The following is a 17,769-nucleotide window of genomic DNA, read 5'->3' as shown; positions in this document are numbered from 1 at the left end:
TTAATTAAAGTAGGTTTAGCCGTTCCTGAGAAATAACTTTTTTGTTGAAAATCACAGAATGGCATCTAGAAGAAAAACAAAGCAAAATAGGACCTATGTCGATATGAACGTTTTTGCACATTTTGGTATCCTGAATCAGTACTTCTGTATCCTGAATAACTACTTAAATTTAAGTAAAATTTTCTCTAAATCTTACGCCCTTTCAATAAAGAATATATAAAAAAATAAAAATTTTCAAAAGAACCTTTTTTCATTTAAGTCCACGGTCTATAATTTTAAAAAATTGAAGACATTTCTTGATAGTTCTATGTATGAAGTATAAACTTACAACAAAAAAAGATTTTTATTATTTAAACCAAAAGGTGAAAAAGAACAAAAAATATATATTTTAATTTTAAGAGATGGAGGGTTGACTTTTTGAAAACGTTTTTTTTATGTATTATTTATACATGCATTGTAGGTAACAAATTTGTTTAAAAAAGTTTTCTCTAGAATGCCTTGGTTGAAAATCGAAATCATTTTTTTCGCTATACCCCCACCCCATTAATGAATTTTGAAAAACATTTAACACGATTAATTCCATATATATATGAAATATGGATAATATTTCATATATAAAAAAAATGCTCTAGTATATATATATACTAGTATGCTCTAGTATATATATATACTAGAGCAGACACGGCAATGCTTCGCTATTCCTAGATTTGAGTATATACGTATGATTTGTGTATATATATATATATAGATTAAATAAACCGAATTGAAAATTTGATTAAACTATAAAAAAACTTAACAGTACGGAACATCACAAAATTTTAAACTTTCACTTTCTCCCTTTTTCCCCCTCCCCTATTTCACTTTTCGCCTATTTACCTTTTCAATTTTTCCTTTCTCCCTTTCCCCCTTTCCCCCGCGCATAAATCGGTCCAGTAGTTTTTTAGTCTACAGCGAACACATGCGAACATTGCCTTATATATATATATATATATATATATATATATATATATGTGTATATATTATGTTTGTATATTTGTTTCGTAATTATCTCTAAACCGGTGCCACCTAGCGGGTATAGTTTTTGCAATTTTTTTTGTTTTCACGTAACTAATATATATTCTGAATTTGAGCAAATTAAATGCAATTTCCCTACCCCAGCGCCACCTAGCGGGTCCAAACTAATTCAAAAACCTTCGCGGGAGTGCACACAACAACTCACCAAAGTTTTATCGCAGTCGGATCGATGGTATAGGGACGCGTACGGGACAAACATTAATTTATATATATATATATATATATATATATATATATATATATATAATATATATATATATAAATAAGGTAGAAATATTGAGTTAAATTTGAATAGAATCGGTTCGGTAAATCCTGAGATATAAGGCCAAAAGCAGTGCGACACACATAGATACATACGTGGTTTGTTTTGTCTAGATGAATTAGTTGATCTTAAAATGAAAAATTTTCAAAAAAAAAAATACGCAAATTTGACATGATCACCATATTTTCCTCTTTAGTATAACTATCCTAGATATATTCGCCAGTAAAAGTAAATATAGAAGACTTTCCGAGAGGAATGTCTTCACGCTTTAACTCACGGAAAAAATCTATTTTGTAAATACTTCGTCTCGTCTGGTTTTGTAAATACAACTTTAAACAAACTACCAATTAATTGTTTAAATGATTACAAGGTTTTGATGCTCCAGTTCTAAAACACATATCCTGAAATATTTTCTTGAAATCTTGCGTTTAATTTAAAGAACTTAAAGTTGTGTTCGTATGTGTAATGTACTTTAATTTAAAAAAGTCCATTAAAATAAATATTCAATTAAAACTACCAGTGTTAATATACTTAAAAAGACAAGCTTAATAAGGCAAATTAACAAGTTTTTAATTGAATTAAATTTAAATAAACAATTTTCTGATATACTTAAATTAATAACCTCATTTTAAATAGGCACTACAAAATGAATTTACTTGTCACTTACGTAATCAGTTACACCGGTTCTTCTGAAGTTAAACGAATAAATTAGTCCTTTGTATTTTTTCTCTGTATTTCTTCATAGACTGTTTACCAATATTTATTACAATTAAGGTTTTATAATTATGTTTAAAGCGTATAATTTAAATACAACTTGATAGAATTTTAAGTAGAAAATAGTTGCATATTTAACGTAACGGATTTTAGACAATAAATGAAAATTAATATTTTAATCGCCATTTCATTGGCTGGATAAGCATTTCAGTCTCTTTTATTGTGTTCAAATTTTTAAATCTCTAGTATACGAGGTCTCTTCAAAAAATAACCGAACGTTTTTAATTACGCGTCAACAGAGATATTTAGTGACTTCCGGTTGCCAGCATTGTGTTCCGTATAACCTCCTGGGATCTTGTGTTCTTGGATTGTTGATATTTCTTTTAGTTTTCGTGTTATTGTTATCTGAGTGCAACGTGTTTAAGTGTTACTAGCAATTTTTGTAAGCCAGATCGAGTAATTTATGTTTATAAACTGTTAACAGAAAGTTAATAAATAAATTAAACTACTTTAATAATGGTCTATAATTAAATTTTACGTTTTTATGCTTATTTTTTTTTATTAACTGCGTTTATTTTACTAATTTTATACATTATGATTTGAAATGTTCATTAAATTTAAAAAAAAACGTTTCCCTGAATAGCATACAGCGATTCTGGTATCTTTTCTGTCTCTATAATGGGGCTTTAGTCTCTTGTATTGCATCTTTACATCTATTACCAAATTAACCTCCCCGGAATGTTTTATTTGACGAAGAAACTTATCCCTGGATTGAGAATATTTTAGATACTCGTATTCAGTTGTGCATGATTCAGAACTAGTTTACATTTTTAGAATAATTACATAATTTTCAAGTAAAGCTTTCTCCAATTTCTCTAAACTTGTTACATCGGTGTTGTTTGGTACTAGTACATCTTTTAAATTTATTTAACTTAGTTATGAATGCATTTATTTGTGGCATTATCGTAAAGATTTTTTTACTTAAGCAAATGGCTAAGTTTTCTAGTTGTATCATTTGGGTTTTAGTTAGTCACATTTTCCAAATAAAAAAAAAAAATATATATATATATATATATGTATTTAAATGAATAATTTTTAATGATTTAGTTTGAATTCCAAATAATATTTAGAAAAATTTTGTGTAATAAAGTGATTTTTTAAGTACGATAGTCCTGAATGTTGGAATCGTACTGTTCTGACAAAATAAACAAAATTTTAATTAAAATTTACTTCCATAGGTAATTTGATTCGTTGATATATTATTTTATATATCTATATATCTAAAACAGCTGCCCCAATTTTTTTGAAATAAGGATCGCGTCACTTAGTACTAGGGGTTGCTGAAATGTAACGCACTGTCGCTCATACCTCGCAAATGAATAGAGATATCTCCATTTCCAAACTACACATTTCTTTCAACGATGAACTAGTTTTCTCATTTCTCAATGAAGAATGGTAGCAGTCTTCCCTTTATTCAATCGATGCCCCTAAAAACTCAAAAAAATTCATTTATACTTTGTGTGTTGACATTTTTTAATAAAAATTGACGGTTTGTATATATTTTATCGACTGTTATAGTATATATATTATCTCCATTCTACTTATTCTTATAATTTTTTTTTTTTTGTATATAATTATAGAAAAAAGTTTTATTTTGTTTTAATATTTATGTTTACTTATATTGTTTTACTCCGATTTATTTTTAAACTGATAAAAAAAGAATTGTCAATTTGAATAAAAGCTGTTTTAAATAATTTATTTAAATCTATTATTGTTTTTATATGTTAATTTTATTAGTCATTTAAATTCACTCTAGTTAAAATTTTAATTAACATTTGTAATATTAAATTATTGTATTTTTTTTTTTTACTGAGATGGTTACCTAATATGCTGTTAAGATATATGAATCGTTTCTTTTTTTTCATAAATTAAGATTTTTAAATTCTTTTTGAATAGTTATTTTATCAAATTTGTTTGTTTTTACTGTAGTAAAGGAAAATAAGTTTGATTATAAATCGTTTAGTGAATTAAATATCTAGGTTAATGGATTTTTATGAATTAATTAAGTTAGTTCTTGATTTTAATTCAATATTACTATTTTTTTCTTGTTACTCTATTCAGGTTACGTTACAATATTTTTTTTTTTTTAATTTGATTATTTCGATTTGCTTCTCTATTCTTTTCTGTTCTCTACTAATAAAATGTCCACACAAATTATTATTTTTTTATTGAATTGTTTATTTTCACCCACCTGCTTTATAAATTGTAATCGTTGTTTTCCAATAACATTTTTACTCAACATTTCATTTAAATGGTAATTTAATTATCCACAGATTTTATTATCTTTGGTATTACCAGTTTTTTACTATATTTTGCTGGAAATTTCTATTTCTTTCTTTTCTTATTTGTCTCTAAACTTCTTTACTCGAATTTGATGTACATAACACATTTTTAGTTCTCTTATACATAAATTTTCAATATGATATATTGTTTTCCTTTGAAAATTGAACGAAATTCTAACACATTGTTATCTTTATGTCTTTCAAATTAAAAAATTTTTATTCCCGTACATCGATAATTATTTAAAAATGACATTTAGCTTGTAAAAAACATTTTTGGTTGGCATATTTAATTAATTTATATTATCGGATTTCTTCCTCCCATCAAATCAATTTTTGTTCAAACTTAAAAATTTTTTCATATGCTCCTTAAGCCCTGCAGATGGTTTTGTAGATACATTCTTTAATTGATTACATAAGAAATAAAAAAATATAATTTAACCTAAATGGTATAGATAATTAATTGATATGATCGTTGCGAATTTAATTTAAGATTATGTTTTGCTACATTATTGAGGGTAACTGGGAAGCCTAGAAGCAACATTGATTTTGAATTATCCATGTCAGTGATTCTTAGTATGGAATAAAAGTAGTAGGATTCTCACATAGTAAATATGAACTCAAAAAGTGTATTCATATTCATAGTCTAAACCATTATTTGGGAAGAAGATAAGCTTAATTCAAAGAATATTGCAGCTTTTTTACTTATTCCCGATTTTCCGAGACATCGTATTTTTTCCCCGTATTCTTATTATTATGAATTCAAAAAATACAATTTTGTATATTCTCTCTAATATTTTACTCTTTTGAAATATGAAATTCAATTATTTGTTAAGTATAACAGATTCTTAAACTTGATTTTTTGTAAACATATATATATACACACTTTTACTGTTTCAAAACAGGCTGCAGCAGTAGCACAATTACGGGATATAAGGACTTTTCTAATTTTTAAATTATTATATATATATATTTTAAATTATATATGTATAAATTATATTTTATTTATTATTTATTTATTATATATGTGTTATTATTTATTATTTTATTTATTATATATGTATAAATTAATTATATTTTAAATTATATATATATATATTTTAAATATTATATATATATTTTTAAATTATTATATATTAGAAAGGGTTAAAAGGGCTGATTCTAAATAATACGTAAGCTTTAAGTTGATTTTTGTACAAATACTTTCATTTTTTTTCAGACTTCGAAAGTAATACATTCGGTCGCATGGTAGGACAGTGGGATGAAAATGTATTTTCTTTACGTTTTGAAGTATGAGGAGTATGAAAATACCATTCTCTAAAATTGGGTTTTCCTTATACATATATATATGCCTATATTTAAATTTTGTGGCTCGAAAATCTCCAAAACTATTACATCAATTTCATTGGAATTAAGATTCTGGTTTTTATCTGCAGTTATGCATGTGAAAATTTTATAAAGATTAGTTGAGTAGTTCTTGAGTTACGCTGAATTAAAGGTTCAAAAACTTTAAGCAGGGCAACTTCCAAGTGTGGTTTGGATATGATGCTGCAAGTTTCTTTAATTGTGCTATCTATCGTTATTAATTTTTTTTTTTTGTAGTCTTCAGAAAGCTTTAAAGACATCACTTCTCGATTTATCAATGAACAAAATCATCAGATTCAATAATTGTGATGATGCTCACATTCTAATTTACTGAGCGAACCCGGAAGTCTCAAGTTCGAATCCCGCTCAGACATGACATTTTGATACGCTACAAAAATTATAATTCATCTCATCTTCTGATGTTATACTTAACGGTGGTCCCGGAAGTTAATAATAAAAAAAAAAAATAGGAACCTTGAAACGAGACAATTAAACGCCAGATTAGTGCTTCAAGGTCTCTACAAAATGTGGATAAACATTTTTTCCGGAGTTTTTCAAAGTTTAAAATATCTTTATCCAGGATTAGAGCAGCACATTTTAAAGCAGATTTTCCATTGATTCGAATTTATTTTGCAATTATTTTTTTCTTTCAGTAGGAAAAAGCCGTCCGGAACAGATATAGGCTTTTTTTTTTTAAAGAAAACCCTTACTCTTCCCTTCAATTCTATGCCGCAAGAAATTATCAACCGGCTGTAAACCTTTTATCCAGATATCTACTGGAGTTTGGTCTTAGGCCAACAATTTCTTAATCAGGTAATCATTTTTTTTAAGTTCTTGGGTTTTTTTTAGAAAAAAATAAGCATTATTTGTTTTAAACCCAAATATGCATTATTTTTTAATCAAAGACACATTAAATAGTATGTAATCTACTACAGAGTAAAGTGAAAGGAATATTGTTAATATTTGTATAAATGGCTAATAACTGAAAGCGGCTATTAAACAAGATTCATAGCCGAGTTCCTTTCTTCTTTTGGGTAGTATTAATTTACCTTTATTTACCTTTTGGATGTTTTTATTTACCTTTATTTTGGGTACTTTAATTTACCTTTATGTTTAGTATTTATTTACCCTATTTTATTACTGGAGCTTAAACAAAAAAGTATTAATATTAATTAAAATTAAAAAATAAATTTTTTTTTTACGTATTTATTGTAACATATTTATTGTTTTTATATTATACAATTCTTTTTCTTTCTTATATCTTAGTTATATTTTATATTCAATTTTACGAGTATGTTTTACTACAGTTTTGCAGTTTTTGTTATTCAGATATGGAAAATAAAAATTACATTAATAAATTTAATTTTAAGTCTCTGATTTTTTGTATGTTAATGATTAATATATTCAATAAAATTACTTTTTTATTATGGAATAGTCTATATTGGATTTTAAGTTACGAATGAGTGTGCCTAATTTTGAGATTTTTTCCTCTAAATCATTTGCGTAAATATGCGTTGTATGTTTATTATAATGCTGCTGTAGGTACAGGATTTTAGTTCGCGTTACTAATTGCATATGGTTTTTAAAGAGTTTTTTAAATATCTTTTACTTTTAATAGAATGGATTGTGTATTAAATTTAGAATTAATATGATTGAGTTCTGTAATCCTTAATTTAAGTAATAAATATTTTGAAATAGTCAACCTCATCCTTAAAAGTTTTTTTTTTATTCATTAACGGTAGGTAAGTTACATAATTTAACTAATAAATTTCGGTGTAGTTAACATTTTACTGCAAAAGAATTTTTTATACGAGTTATATTTTTCATATATATTATTAATTTTTTTTTTTGTAGAAACAAAGAATTCTCAATTTATGACTCAATGAATTATTTTTGGGGTCAAGAGAACTAAAGTTCGAAAAATCAATTTTAAAATGATTTCGAGGCAAGGTAAAAAATAATAATTGGACGATTTTTGAAGGAAAAGTTTTTGGAATTTTAATCCATCAAATTTCCTTTCCTTTAATTGACAAAAATCTAGAAATATTCTAAAAACTGTTCATTTTTTATTTCGTTCACAATGAAATTTTTTTAGTGAATATTGTTGTCTCCATACATATTATTTCTGTTTTGCTTTCAACTGTTTACATATGTCTTGCCAAGTGGCTTTTTATGTTAAACATGACATATATACTCTGATTGTTGGATCGTGTCAGGTATATTGAAGTTCTATCCGTTTGTAATAGTTTAGTACATAGAAGGGTATGCAGACAGTCGCCGAGGGTTGTTGGTGCCGTCGGCCGGAGCACGATGACGGTGGCTTAATTATGTTACACTAGACGGACGTCGAATATATATATGTACTAAACACATTACAGTATCGCTTGTATGTTCTGTCCATTCAGAGCATACGCCTTCAGGGTTCATGTAATATTAGTGTTGTGGGTGGCTTAGGTAAGGTACATTCTGACTGTTATTTAAAATCCTCTTAACGGCGCCTTATGTTGATAACAATTTTAAGGTCTGCATTATTATTGTAAGTATTATTTTTTTATTTTTCATCAACTTAATTCTGTTACTTTAAATTAGTTTTTTTTAAGTGGTTGACTGGTTGAATTTTTAAAAATGCGTGTTATATTGTAGAATTGTCTATAACATGCTGAGCTGAAACTTTTTTATGATTAGTTTAGCATTACATTTGTTACAGTTTCTGTTGAATATATTAGGCTTAGAATATAAATGCAATATGTTATTAAAAAAAAAATTATTATTGTTTCAATACTAGTTGAAACAACTCTAGTACTTTCTCTACATTTTTCTCTAGTACTTTTGATGCAGTTTCTTTTTTAAGGAAACTTCGATCAAAATTCTGAAAACAATCTTTTTGAAAAGTTTTTAAGTGATAAATTACTTAATTTTTTTCTGAAATACATTCCTAACGAGTAAAACTCTTTGATTGTATTAGAGTTAGATAATATATTTATTTATTTATTTTGTAGTAAGAGTTGTGTAAATGATTTTTCCGTCAAACATGTTCTTTAAGATATATATCTTAAACGAGTAAGTTATAGAAAAATAATATTTTCTCCAAAAAAAAGGATCGAACTTGTTCAAATTTAATAGAAAGAGTCTTTCCTGTAGAATGTATAATTTTCTTTTAAGGAACAACTTTCTTTAAAAGTCAAAACTTGCAGTCTTGTTTAATTATTTCCCCATATAGATAATAAACAAAAAAACAACAAAAAAATCATCAAAACCCATAACTAGCTTTATTTTTGTATATCATTAAACAGTGCCAATTTTATTTGCAGAATAAAATCATTAAACACGTATTTTTACGTATCATTATTTCTTAAGTGTGGTTCACTAGAAAGGGTTTTCAATTTTTTTTTCTTTTAATTTGTCTTTTTGTAGTGTTTCCTTATAATTTACAGTTAAAATAACCGTTAAAGTGGTTTTTTCCTTTACATTTTGCTTCTTATTTCTATTCGTTTATACACATCACACGCGCGCGCGCACACTCACACACACACACACACACACACACACACACATATTTATTAAAATTATTTAAAAATTCATTAATTGAATGAATTAATGTAACGTATGAATTAAGTCCTCGGAATTTTACAACAGTCTTCCCTTTGCTGTGTATAGCTCTGAGTTAATTTAAAAATTCGTTTTTGATATACATGGGAATGCTTTTTATAATCCGGCATTACAGATTATGTATTTTATTTTATTTCTTTTATCAAACTTGTTGCATCTGAATATAATATTTATACAAATTATGTTGATTTTACAAATGTTAATTAATATAATTCGTCTTACTGAAGAATTTTGACAATTTTAATTTATTAATTATAATTGTTATGCCTACTAATTTGTTTTCTTACATTACGCACATGTAATTTGACAATGTTTAATTTATATTGTACAAAACATGAAAATATTATACAAAATTTAAATGATGAAATAAATTTATGTAAATTGATGTATGATTTTGTTCAATGTTCGTTTAAAAGAGGAGAAAAAATAATAAATTAGTCTTTGAAATTTCAAAACACGTTTTTATATTACTCATCAAAGATCAGAAAGCGTAGTTTACGGTATGGTAGAGATGGGTCTCTAGACCGGTGACTGGCTTCTTGCTACCAAAGATGTCCAGTCGTGGAACATTTATCCCACCACTACACTATTACCAGCTCCAACGCTACTTCAGACCATCTATGGTAGAACTACTACGCAACTGTATGTTCACGCTTTCTAATATTTGACGAGTAATCTTTTTTTGTGCAAATAATTATTAGACATATAATTATTTAATTAATGAACAGTTTTATTTAAATTATTGTCCGATGAAATATTTTGATACTATCTTTAGCAAATAATTATCCTACTTCTGTCATACGGAAGACGAAGTTACTATTCATAACTTAATAAAAATGGAAAACGGAAGTTTTTTTGTTGCATTAATTTGCTTGTTAAAGAACGAAAAAACAATTTTTCTATCAGTAGGCAGCGGGCCATCTGTTAATACGTGTTTTATGTTTAATAGATAAGATTCCAATTATAGTTCTACTAGAATCCGTTGAATTTTGTTCAATTTTCTAATTTAATCTACAGAAAAATGCCACAAACTAAGATAACTACTACGAAACACAAGATGTAATGAAAATATTTTAATTTTGATAAATGTATGGAAGTTGTATTAGTATATTGTACATGTTTGGCATAAAAAAAAGCTTAAAATTATTAGCAAAATATTCGTTGTTATTATGAGTTGAAATATAATAAATATTTATTTACCGTATAAAATAATTAAACTAATTATGATGCTGTGGTTTTTTATAAAATCCCTAAAAAGGAATTTTGAAAAAATTAAAATTATTCATTAGCAAGTAAATAATATGCGTAATTTTGATAATAGTTATTATAAGAAAAATCTGTTTAAGTGGTTTTGTTTAATAAAAATAATGTAATGGATGTCTGTAGAATACGAGTACTGTAAAGGCCATTTACACGATACACGAGCGAGTTTCTGTATAGAAACTGAAGAACGAATAAATGTGAGTGGTTGGATGATATAAAAAAAATGGGGGAAAAAACAGAAGTGATACTGTATATAAAAAATGAGATATGTTCCACTTCATAAAAAAATATTGACCGTACACTTGAACCGTGAAAACTACAAAAGCGCGCACTTTTAAGACTGGTGGTCGGATCGGGCTGGTTCTATTCTTTTTTCATCATTCACAGCTTCGAGCCCTTTCTTTTTATTTTGTTCTAATCGTCATCATATCATAGCGTTTTTATCCTTACGTATACATAACCTTTATATTTCATTGTTTATTATTTTTTTTTTTTTGTAGATTATATTGAAATTATTAAATCTTTAAATAATTTTTATAACATAAAATAAAAACAAAAAATTATGTAGGTTAACTCTCACGTGTTACATAACATGTAAACAAATATTTCACGTCTAAATAACTCTTTTCTTTTGTCGCTGAAACATGGTACAACAAAAACTAATAAAAATTACAACGCTTCACGTTTTTATAAACTACTCTTAGATTTATATAAACTCAAGTTCAATAATTACGGTTTACACTGGTCAAACAGGTAGATTTTTTTAATATACCTCCGCTTATAAACTGCTGAACACCTCATATTACAATTGTGCAAACATTCTTACAATCGATTAAAAAAAATAACAATTTGTATATTTTTTAATATGTTTAATATTGCTTATAAATTCATTAAAACCCGCATGTAATTCTATCATCTTTAAGAAATATATTACAAAAGTTGAATTCATATCACGATAAGTGAACGATTTAACTTATTCAACGGTTTTCTTTTCTTTCTGCTTGATGTTATCGCTACATAAGCTTTAAGCTTGTGTGTGGGATATGGAAATGAAATTTTGTAGCGTATAAAAAACGCCGTACCTGACCGGGACCTCCGGATGAAAGGTCGAGTCGCTAGTACTCCATCACGGAGATCGGCGTGAAATTTTAAAATTAAAAAAAAAATTGTTTTTCTTATAATATAAGAGTATAAATTTTAACTAGTATTTTAAGAAGAAATTAGCTGTCGGTATTAAATTCTAAAAACACAAGGGACTGACAATATGTATTCCTGAGAGAACGGTTCCTTCTTAACGCTACCCTGAGGCATAATTTCACCCTTACTTTGTACAACGTTGAAGGACATTACAAAGGGGAACAACTGTATAAGTCAGTAATTTACACCCTTATTGCTTCCTTCAGGCATAAACCTAAGATTACTCCCCATCGTATATAAAATATCTATCGAACAGTTACGTGATGTTTTTACAAGAAAGAATTATTATGCGAGTATAATAAATCATTTAAAACCATTTTTGTTACGTAAATTAATTGATTTAAATTTTTGTCACTTACTGATGTAATATTTTAACAAGTTTTTCCTGTTAATATTATATTACATAAATAAGAATTATATGTACTAAACAAAATTATTGCTGGCTTAATTAAAAAAGTTGATAACATAGTTGTAGGAATTTCTCGTCACGTGGCTAAAGTTTACACAGACATATACACACAACTTAATTTAAAATGTTTATAATTTTATTTAAATACAATGTTTTTTCTTTTATTTAATTCAATAATTCTGACTCAAGCACATAGGATATTTAATACGCGCGTGTGTGGCGGTACTAGCGGCAACGGTCGGCAATAACTAATATAATTTCACAATTTACTTAGGAAAAATTTCACTTGTACGGTTGACAGACTGGTGTAGCCGAGAGACTTAACAAACTAGGTACCGAGTCAATTGTACGATTGAGTTCGAGACCCAGCCAGACCAAGTTAGTTTTTTACACTTTAAATATTATTCATTTATTTAATTCTACCGCTCACCTGTGACGTCACAACGTATCAGGTGACTACAACAGCTTTTTCTTGAGATGGGGGTACGATTTTCAAAACTGTTATTTGTAAATATTGTTATTTTTTAATTGTTAACAAATGTTCCTAGGAAAAGTATGACCTTAATTAGCCGAAATATTGAGATACTTAGGGTGACCTTGCTCTACATTCTCATCCCCTTGATAATTTAAGTTGAAAATTTAATGGCATTAACGCACCATTATAGAAGTAATCTGGCTAACTTTGGTCAAAATCGGTTCAGTAGTTCTGGAGATATAAGTTGATTTATAGACTAACACCGAACACATGTACATACAAACATTAACATCTGGAAAATTTCCGTCCGATTTTTTAGTTTTTTAGGTTCTTTAGGTGTCAAAATGTCAAGATCCGGTGAAAACCGCGTATGCCCAAATTGGACTGCTTACTATTCTTTCCCTTCTAGCGCTTTCTAGAAGGGAAAGTAAAAATAATAATACGAATTGAAAAATCAGACTTTATTAAACGTTTAGAGGTTTTTTATATTAAAAAAACGTATTTAATTTTGTAAGAAACAAACACATGACCATTTATTGTTTTACTAGCAGACCCGGCAATGCTTCGCTATTGCTAGATTTGAGAATATATATAGATTAAATGAACACAAGTGAAAGTTTGATAAAACATTAACGAAATGAACATTACGGTACTTTCCAAAATTTAACCTTCCCTTTTACCCTTTCTCCCTTTTCTATTTTTTCCCTTTTAATTTTCCCCATTTTCCTTTTTTCATATTTATTTTCCTTTCCACCCATTTTCCACTTTCATTCCCCTTTCCCCCTCCCTTTCCATCCTTATTTCTTTTCCCCCTTCCACTTTCCTCATTTCCCCTTTTATATTTTCTCCTTTTTATATTTTTCTTTTTTTTTATTGTTATTATTGAATTATTATTTATTGTAAAAATTTTTTACTATGATAGATTAATAATTATTAATAAATCAATATATTTAAATTTAAAAAAAAAGTAGTTAAGAGTCTGATTCGAACCGATGTGCCTTCCCCTTGTAAGATCCAAATATTTCATTAATTAAAATTTTATTTGGCTATAATTCTGGCACCAATGAAAATAAGTACCACTGATGATATATCGTTGAAAGCTCTCAATGAGGGCTTATTACTGCAGTTAAAAAGTACAAAATCCAAAGTTTTTTGATTTCTGGCTTTTTTGGACACTTTTGGTACAGTCGATTGCAATCAAAAGGAGAAGTGCACAACTATATGTTACAACAGTCCTTAATTCAAAATTTCAACATCCTACGGCTAATCATGTTTCAGTTATGAGAGATACATATACATACGTATGTGCGTGCATATGTCAAGCCGAAACTAGTCAAAATGGGTTCAGAGATGGTTAAAATCGATATTTCCGTTAAAATCTGAAAACCGAAATTTTTCGCAATCACAATCATCTATTTCTTAGAAGGAAGTAAAAAAAATATTGTTTTAAAAATTAAGGTGGGTGTAATTGCGTGATGGCGTTAATTATGCAGTAATTAGGTGTATATGTTGCAGAAAAATATTATTTTCCACCGGTAATTTTAGTTACACAAGAAATAGATAAGGTTTTTAAACGAAAATCTTCGGAGTTATTTGACATATGAGAGTAACTGACTGCTTTAACGTTTATAAATTGTTCGCTCAGACTACCCCGAGAATATTTTAAAACAAAAACGAAACAGCTGATTTGATACAAGATAAATTTGGTTAAATTCTCATACCAGGTTAGGATTTTTTCATACACTAAAAAATTAATATTTCCTCGCTATAATGTATTTGTGCGTTTGTTTGTAGATTTCTAAAGAAAATGTATAAGTAAAATTATATTATCGATAAAATTAAAAAAAAAATAAAACAACTTTTTCTCGTTTATTTTATATTTATATATACTGAATAATCTTTTTTATTAACATATAATTTATATATATTATGTAAATTGAATATTTAAAAAAGGATTTTTATTATTTTATATATATTTTTTATAATATCTTCGTCATTTATTTCAAAGTATATTTCTTTAAAAATACGAATATTTAATTTAACATTATTTTTGATATCAATATACAGTTTTATTAATATTGTTTTATTTTTTTTTTGTGAAAATGTTCTTACGGAATATTAAATTATAATAGAAAGAAAATATATAAATATTGCATTTATAAGAATTTAGTACCCGCACTACATGATTATTTGTGTGGGCGGGTTGAAGACAGACACTATATCGGTTTGCCACGGAGGTCGTTCAACAATAATCACTTTTTACTTTATTACTTTGGCAGGGTTAAATTTTGTAAATATTACATATAAATGCCGGAAATTTATTTGTATTGTTGCTGACATTATTTCAGGAAATGTATTTATGGATTCTAAACATATTATCTACAATTTTTAAATTGTTAATTTTTATGTTTTTAAAAAACATAAAAACAGTTTTTTAGGGAAAAAACTGTGTTGAAAAAAGGATTTAATATTCTATTTAAAATTTAATGTATTGTTTAATTAGTTAGCCTATAGTATAATGTAATGTAAAAAACGTGAACAATTAATTTTACTTTGTAATAGCGTATTAGTAACATCCTTAAACAGAAATGCGTGTTTACGTTTTGTATTAAGGTATATATTTTCACTTTTACAATTTCAGTAAAAAACGAAAGGCAATTCAATTTAATTAGCTAATTCAACAATCTGTTATATACATCAAAAGGGTATATGTGTAATTACCGTTGTTTAAGCAAATGTCTAACAACTATGTACTATTTTCAGTAGTTATAAATTTTACATTAACATCAAACCAATTAACAACTTGCAAACCAAAACTCCTTCTAGTCAACACACTTAACATTAAAAATTTTGTACTATGTTTTAACTGCTAATTGAATTTCTTGTTTGTCCATGTAAATTTATGTTACTGAGTTTGTCTTTAATTAAATTTATAGATGTACTTAGACTGTTCTTGTTTGATGCTTATGTATGCGGATACGTAAGTATAAATTTTGATTTTACATCAATCACATTTTTACTTCCATGCTGTTATAGTGTACAATTATCAGGCAAAAAAAAACAATAATGTTGGCCTTGATTTTTGTACCTCTAGGTATTTTTAAGTCATCGTTTTACTTGGTAAAAGATTAAAATCATTATATATATATATATATATATATATATATATATATATATGTATATATATATATATATATAGAATGTAAAAAAAACTTGATTAAAACAATTTTTAATTTTTTCTATAATTATAAAACTACAAACAACTGGTTTAATGAAGCTTTGAAGAATGTTAGGGAACTTAATATTACGGAATTTATTTTCTTAAATAGAAATAAATTTCAAGATATTATTTTAGAAAACAAGGGTTTCCAGGAAAAACAGAAAAAGAAATATGATACACGTGGAGTGAAGAGATATAGTGAAAATATCAAGAAAGAATGAATTCGGAAGAAACGAAGCCAAAAGAGAAAAAATGATAAAGGTATTTAATATTGTCCTAAGTTGGCCAATTTAAGAAGAAGACATAGGTTGAATGCATTATTTATATTCATAATTTAAACACTTATCATGGAGGTAGTAGTCAAATTTTACCAGTTCTTAAAGTAAGCTTTTGTTCATATGATGTTATCTATTTTGATGTTTAAATAAAATTTTATCCTACTCTTGGGTCTGGATGGAATTTGCATAAATGTTTATTAATTTTTATTAGTTAAACCATCTATTCTTTTCTATAGTTGCAGCGTTTCTCTGAACTCCCTGGTTATAATGATATAAACTAGATAAGGACCCAGTTGATGCCCTAAGTAGAATTTTATTTTTTATTAAATATCTATTAATTCTTTCGTTTTTCGGATTTTCGTTTTACCTTTGAACATCATTAATTTTTTAATTCAGCTTTTTAAAAAAGCTGAATGATAATTAAAAAAAATTATCATTGAACAAAAATTGTGTCCCATTTATTCGGTATAATTTTATTAATCTAGCTTCAGGCTAACCAGTAGTGAAAGAACCGTAAGATAATTAAGAGAACTACGCTATTTCTGCTGTTTGATTTATTAACTTGTGATATTTTTACTTAATAGAAAAGTATATGTTGCTATCGTTTTACAGGTTCCACTAGCATAATTTCTAAGGTTTTAGGTAAATTTCCTAAGAAAGCTACCTTTTATAATAGGTATCATGATTCAACATCCGTATAATTTCGACATAACCTCGTATTTCAGACCCCCCAGACCCGAAAGCCACCGTCAGTTCAAAAGTTTATATATATATTTCACTTTCTCGTGGACACGATAACTGCCATAATTTTGCGCTAATCACTTTCAAATTGATAAAAATATAACGACCCAAAATCTCGGTCGAGTTAGTTAATGGGCAAAATCGGACCATGGGGGTGGAAATGGGGGGATCTTTTTCGAAAAAATAAAATATTGCTATAATTTTCTTATTAACTAAAATATCGAATTCTTTAAACTTCGTACTATTCTTTAGATAAGGATCTAAAACTTATCTAAGTAAAGTTTTTTGATATCATCAACCACTGACCCATGGGGTGGAAAAAATGGGGTTTTGAAGACAAAAAAAATCATACTTCCCTTAATAGACACAGTATCGAATCGATTTAAAATGGTCGTTAGTTTTCTAAACATTACCTAAAACTTTTGTCTGTAACAATTTTTCGTATTACCGACCCATACAGCAAGAGAAGACCAAAATGTTGCTGGAATTGTAATAAGATAGGACTTGTTGAATTCTAATCGTGTGAAAATTTATTTTCACATACAACCATTGTTGTATTGAGTAAATTTGAAGTTTTTCTTAACTTTAAGGTGGAAATCTTTTTTATCCCCTACTTAGCACCGATGAAATCTACCTCCGCCTTCCGGCGTGCCGAAAGGGATTTTTTCTACTAAATTGATTTTTTTTTTAACTTTTAGTACCAATTTTTTCAATTTTATTGCAGTTAAGCATCAGGGTGAGAAATTTAGGAGGATCAACAATATATGATATGAATGAACGAATCCATCCATTTATTTACTGATTAGAAAAAGGATGTTAAGTT

At 27.0% G+C, this 17,769-nt stretch overlaps 1 protein-coding gene across 2 annotated transcripts in view; it reads left to right on the top strand.

The window, feature by feature from the left end:
- Window positions 1–17,769, top strand: part of cv-c (RhoGTPase activating protein) — a 1,097,329-nt gene that overhangs the window by 891,856 nt on the left and 187,704 nt on the right. The gene's annotated exons all lie outside the window — the stretch shown is intronic.

The sequence above is a fragment of the Lycorma delicatula genome, chromosome 7, assembly GCF_047948215.1.
Source record: "Lycorma delicatula isolate Av1 chromosome 7, ASM4794821v1, whole genome shotgun sequence".
Classification (NCBI taxonomy): Eukaryota; Metazoa; Arthropoda; class Insecta; order Hemiptera; family Fulgoridae; genus Lycorma; species Lycorma delicatula.
The sequence above is the reverse complement of the archived record's forward strand: the minus strand, read 5'-3'. Positions and strand labels throughout refer to the sequence as shown.